General features: G+C 37.0%; 1 non-coding gene across 1 annotated transcript; it reads right to left on the reverse strand.

Annotated features, from left to right (window-relative positions):
• Positions 1-201: 201 nt before the first annotated feature.
• On the reverse strand, positions 202-283 carry TRNAS-GCU (transfer RNA serine (anticodon GCU)). Its single transcript has one exon. It is a non-coding gene; the product is annotated as a tRNA-Ser (tRNA).
• Positions 284-6,790: the final 6,507 nt, after the last annotated feature.

Genomic DNA, 6,790 nt, shown 5'->3' on the forward strand with positions numbered 1-6,790 from the left:
TTACGCTTTTTCAGAAGGAGCAATAAAACATTTGCATGCAAATGCTCCATTCAGCATTTTATAATGTGTATCTTGTTATTTTAGTAGTAAACACCTTTTCCACATTCGACCGCGTCGCTTCTTTTTGCACATTTTGCACAGTGTGCTCCTCTGTAGCGAGGTAGTATTACGGGAAAGATTGGCAGACGGATCAAAACAGTCCGACGAGGATGGGATTCGAACCCACGCGTGCAGAGCACATTGGATTAGCAGTCCAACGCCTTAACCACTCGGCCACCTCGTCTTGGATATTCGACGAGAATCAGGCATATGCTGATCAACGGTCCACGATTATGTTATCCTTGCCGTAAAGTAACGCGACGCTTTGATGCGACACGCATCGCTATGCGAGTAGTTGAGGAATGGGATTTTCCACACTTTTGTCGATAATTATATGATTTTATTTAAAACATAAAACCAATTCCAAGTATAAGAAGTTGGTGCGCTTTTTGTTGGTAGTTCAAGGTTCACTGAAATACATAGTTAAAAACATTTTTTTCTAAAGTAAAATAAAACAAAATTCAGTTTGATTCAAAGGAATCAGTTTTAAGGAGAAGAATTTTTTCTTTTTCAGATAATTTCTCGTTTTAAGTGAAAGGAATCTGTTTTAGTTCAAATGAGTGTTTTTAATCGAAGAAACGCAACTTTGTACTGTGTAATTAATGACTTATTTTTTTTAAAAAAAATTAAAAAAGAATCATTCAAATTGAAACCAATTTTTCCCCACCATTTTTTTCTTCAAATGAAAAATAATTTTTTATCTAAAAAAATCAAGTCGAAAATTTTGTAAATTTTTTCGATAAAAGGTCAATTGCCTTCAAATCGAGAAAAACCTTGAGCGACTTTTTAACTTACATGTCGCACGAAATGGTTACTTCCTGCCTGATATAGTCACTTTTTCGAGGGTACAAATGAAGAGAAAAACAATTTATCCCTTTTCTTGTTATCGATTAGTAATGTGTATGTGTGTGTTTTTTCGTGCTGAGGTAAAAACGTCCTATGAAGGTTCAAACGATGCCAAATGTGCCTCAATGTCTCATTCATTTTTGAAGAAAATGAACATTTTCCCTTAAAATGTTCAGATACTTTCGGTTACATTGAGAATTAAATTATCTGAAAATGTCCAAGAGAAATACTTACAAATCATCCGGAATATTCGTTCTGAAAGGTTAGGCCCTTGTTGCTCCCGCTACAGTAATAGCGTTAGGAAGGGATATCATGTTCACGATGAGGGATCGAGATTTGTTTACAATCGGCATTAAGTTACCGAAGCAACTATTTTTTTGCTTAATCATTAAGACTTCAGTTATCTTTATCGATCCTTTTTATATATGAAGGTGAGGGCTGTTCTATGCCCAAGTAGCCGATGTCAACATCTGATCCCTCTCGCGTCACGTGACTTCAAAGTGTAGCCAAAAAATGGTGAAATGCATAAAAACAAAGTATTGTAAATAGAAAACATTGTGCATCAGATCCGACGGGAAGGTAATTGGTAAAATAGATAATTTTAAAAAGAAATACTCGTTATCCAAAACTTTAAAAAAATTTCAAAGCTTCGATTAGCAATTCAACCTTTTTAACTGGCTGAATACGCAATGCTACGGTATTGCAGACCTCAGCGCGCCCTGGTGAATGTTTAACGAAGTAGCGAGCGCTCCCACCTCGTCGCACAGTTTTCAAAGTGGGATCTTTTCTGAAGAATAGGTGATCTGTTCGGATTGAATTAGGATATGGATTGGTCAACGATTGAAATAAATAACCAATCGTATTATTTTACTTCTTTCAGTGGTCGTTAAAATTTTACACTGAATAAAAGAAGAATCTAACTGCCTCCATTGATTGCCTATAATTACTTCAAGTTTTTTGACCTCTCAATTTCATTTTTTTTTTTGACGAGTTCGTTCTGGAGATCTTCACAACCAATTTCCACGATTTTTTCGGTCATAGGCAGATGACCTCTGATTGAACTCGTTTTATTTATTTTGTTTAAAGTATGACACAGGTCTTTCAGTACTATGCGGTGAAATTATGAATTTTCCCATCTGAACAACGCAAATTTTCATTTTTGTCTGATCAGATGCTCCTCTTCGATTTTAATTTGGGGAAGAGACGTATACTTATAAATGCAAAAAATATCAGAATTCCTGACATTAAGAAAAAATTATTACCGGTTTAATATTTCCGACAACTTTGATAATCACTGCACGGAGAAAAATTTTCTGTTAGATCAATAGAAATTCCATTTAATAATTCCCGGAAGAAATTCTCATTAAGTCAATTCACCTTGCATCAAACGGTATCTCCTGCATTTTAATGAGACTTACTGTTACGTTGAAGAGAATTCAGGTTGACACAACGACAATTTTCGTACCTATAAATCAGGGTTTTCTGTCTAGCATCCGGATTTTCCCAATTTTCCCGATTTCATCAGGATTTGAGGAAAAATAGGTCGTAAAATCAGGATTTGAGAAAAGTCTGCTGTCCGATCGGATTTTTTTATCGAGCTATTTTTGTGAATTTACATTCACCTAATTTTTCTCCGCAAAAATCAGGATTTGGAAAAATTATGAAATCAGGATTTAGCAGTAAAAAATCAGGATTTCATCAGGATATCCGAATATGAATAAAACTAGACACCCTGTAAATTATTAATTGGAAAATTTGTCTTTGTGTGATAATTTTAATAATAGGTTTTTCATAATACAAAAATGTACTTAATACAGTCTTATGGAAGTAATAATTTAATGATTATTTCAAAAATAAGCATAATTACCCAGCAAATCAAAGAATTATGCAACCGCGCTTGGAGTAACCCTCGCAAAATGAGGTCGATCATGACTGTCCAACTCGGTGACACATTTCGACCAGCTGCCAATTCATCCTTCCATTTGACCGACCGCAACTTCCGTAACACGAAATTCAATTCGCTTCATTTGCGTTGCGTCTGAGACGCCGTCTCCCAACTGTTCGTCTCAATTTTTTTCGCCGCTCGGATTCTATGTTAAAATAGCGTATGTCCATGTTATTTTGAACTACAGAATACACGCATTCTTATGGACCTTGAGGCTCATTAGAGGATTGCCTTGTGCGGTTTTTAACAACGACCGATTTATTTAACAAACCATCACGTGCCGCGCAGATTTTTTGACCAACTGTGTATTCGTGACCGTTTTTGGTAGTATTCGGATTCAACTGCAAGGGAAAGGTCATGGCGGGGCGGTATCGCAGTCTCGATTTTGCCAAATCGTCTCATCGCAAAAAAAATTGCAACGCGTGCATAATATTTTCAATTCTCCCATCGATATTTTTTCTCAAGCTCGGTGATGTCGTGTTGCGCTCGGTTGATGGATGACCAGTTATCTCGGTTATTTTTTCAATGCCGTTGGCATTGATCGATTGAATTAATTGCTCATTGAACAATGAACGATTGACATGTATTGGCGTTACTTTCATCCGTCTCTTTGTCTCGCTCACCGCTTAAATTTTGGCTTTTTGCCCCAAATTTTTTATTATTTTTTCGAAGAAATTATCCGCGTTAAAATTAAACCGTGTTTAGCAGGAAGGAACCAAGTCACATGAGCTATTGCCAAATTTTACTGGGCAATTTAATGTTTTACATAAAAACAGTTGTACGGATTTTTATGAAAATTTCCGAGAATTTTCTGCTTAGCACGGAGCAAATTCTTTAAAATTTTCTAAGGAATCCGCACAAGTGTTTTTTTGTAAAAAATTAAATTGCCCTGGTTGAATTTAGCAATAGCTGATCTGGTGTGGTTCCTTTCTGCTAATCCAATTAACTTTTGATTTTGCTTAACGGTTAAGTCTGGTCCCAATAACCGCGGTTGATTCCGTCTAGCCCGTAAAGCATCAGCAATCAGCTTGCACAGTATCTTTTTCTAGACAAAACGACGTAACTAAAAATTTCGACGTTGCCAAAATCGTACTTTTACCAAGAAACCTTTAAGCGTGCTAGCTTAAAATTTCATTTCAAGTCCAATGTGCGTCCAAATTTGCGTCTCAAGCCTAAACCGGTCACTGGTAAAAAAAAACCTCATGGACCAATGCCGCATTGCATTGACTTAAGAGTGCAGTTTCTTGTCGCCGGATTTAAGAGTCTTGAACTCTTATTTCAAGCGGATTTTGCATTGATTCAAGCGAATTTTGCATTGAAACAAGAGTCCAGACTCTCAAATCCGGCGACAAGAAACTGCACTCTTGAACCAAGAGATTTTTTTCACCAGTGTATAGGTATGGGACGCAGTTAAGGTCGATCAGGTAAAGCCTGTGACTGATCTATATTGTCTCAGATGTTTCATCGTGAAAAATGTTCATGGGCATCTATATGCGGGACTGTCATATTATCCGCATTAATTTACCTATCATTCATCCGTTGGTGGCGTCGACGTTGAGTCATCCAAACAATATTCGGAATAGTTTTGATCATTCTTAAAAAGTATCCGAAGGGATAATGTACACCGTTATTTCAAAGGTCGCCGTTTCCTGGACGAAGCGACGTAACTCCATTCCAAGGTTGCAAATTTGACTAAAACAATTCAGTTTTTATAACGAGAATGTACCTGTGCAATTTTCACCCCGCATTTTTCTGTTTATTGCATGAGATCAGAAGGTGAATCAGGTAAATTTTATGCTAAAATTGCTCAAAATTCTCTCGGTGCACTGAAAAAAATGAGTTAGCGTCAGATGACTAAAAATGGTTTCTATACACTAACTCAAATTGTGTGATTTGGACACACATGATTTTTGGTTTCTGTACACTAACCACTATTAGTGCTGGAAACTAATTCCGCTACTCTAAATCGCATTCGGTAGGGTTGGGTCAACCTAACCTCAAAACTGAGAGAGGAGAAAACGGCTTAGCGAATGATAACTGGACAATACTTTCAGGAAAAGAAGATTTCTTAAAAGATGAGAGGTAAAAATCAACTGACCGATTCCAAATGAACGACAGAGGAAAGGAATATCCCATAGGTATGTGCAAGTAGACAGAATCATCCTTTAGAGAGACATACACACTCACACATGAAACGGTAGCGAATGTTCACACTGAATAAACATATCTCGTCCGAACACTTGAGATATTCTTTTGAAATTACGGGAGAACACGAACTATAGAAGTAAGCAGTAAGTTCAGAGATTTTCGTAAAATATAAACTGAACGCGGAACGCTTTAATCGCAATTTAATACAGAAGATTGACGACTTCAACGAATATCATGCTTGTTTACGTTTTGAATCGAACAGACGATTTCTAACCTTAACAGGTTTATTTATGTTGCTTTCGAACGTTTTCAAGAAAGAGAGGACACTATAAATCATACCGGGAGTATTTACATTGTCAAACGAGCCCGAAAGTTCACATTTTAATTGATTTCCACGAGCTGACGCGGTTGAGGCTGTTGTACCGACGCCACTTTTTCGAAACTAAATAAATGTAACGGACAATGTGGCAGTTAGTGTTGAGGGCGAATTAGTTTGACCCGAAGGTGAATTTGTCTTACCACAGCGCTAATTTTACAGCTAGTGCTGTTTTCCAATTCTGGTTCGCGCTCTAGTAAAGTCAAGTCAGCGTATGAAGCGAATTGATTGGTGCTTCAGTACAATAAATTAGTTCTGAAGCCTAATTTTGATTCTACTTGGCGAGAACTTACCAAATTAGTTCTCAACGCTAACTACTTTTTTTTCAGTGTGAAAATGCACTTTGTGAGGGGAAATTTGGCATCAATGAATTTTAGGAACGTTCTTTCGTGAGGGAAACGACGAATTTAATAAGTGATGACGTCATCGATCTCGAATACAAATTTGGCATATTTTTCACGAGTCTATATACCGTCAAAAAACAGCTTTCCATACCTTACTCGACTTTTCTAGCAGATTTGATATGAACACGGAATTAAAAGTAAAAGCATCGTTCCGTAGTTTTTATTGGGTTTTTTTTCGGGAGAGGAAATTTTGTTGAAGGTTTCGAACGATCGAAAGCTTTTTCGTCCACTCGCTCACTTTCTTCTTTTTCTAGTGAGTTTGCGGAGGGAAGGGGAAAAGAGTGAAATACAAATGTCCAACGACGCACAGTGGATTGAGTCAATTAGAGAGGTCGTACACGAAATTTTTGACTAAAAATTCAAATTTTGATGTTAATTTCGTCACTTTTTAAAACCTCAAAGGGGCACTTCGAGATGAAAATTTCACAAGGAAACCAATGATACCACTTTTAGAACCTCAAAGTTTTGTATAAACGGATATTTATAAGCGTCTAAAGTTTCCAAATTTGTCCGACCATTCCTATTTACTCGATCTATTGTGCGACGGTCGATATATCTTCGAATATACCACGCCACGCGGAGGAATGATTCTGCGATCATCGGGAACAGAACGAAACGAGAACCAATTGGATGTACTCATGCTAAAAGGAACTAAGTAGTACACAAACCCTGCTATGCACACAGTTCCTTTTAGAATAAATGTATCCAATTATAAATGCAACCGTGATTTAAAACTGGGGGTAAAAGGATCGGCATTTTGACTTTCGAACGAGCTCGCGTCTGTAAGAAGAGAAAGTGTGCGGAATCGATTTTGGAAGATGAAATATATTCATATCCTTATCCATATTCACGCGTTTTGTGGACAATGAGTGGGTCCTCTCAACTTATTATTGACACAGCTCTGTATTTTCACCTTCGAATTTTCAAGAGCATAACGGATATCGTGGATGAAAAGATGTAGAAACTGAGATT

This window comes from Bemisia tabaci, chromosome 8 (genome assembly GCF_918797505.1).
Source record: "Bemisia tabaci chromosome 8, PGI_BMITA_v3".
Classification (NCBI taxonomy): Eukaryota; Metazoa; Arthropoda; class Insecta; order Hemiptera; family Aleyrodidae; genus Bemisia; species Bemisia tabaci.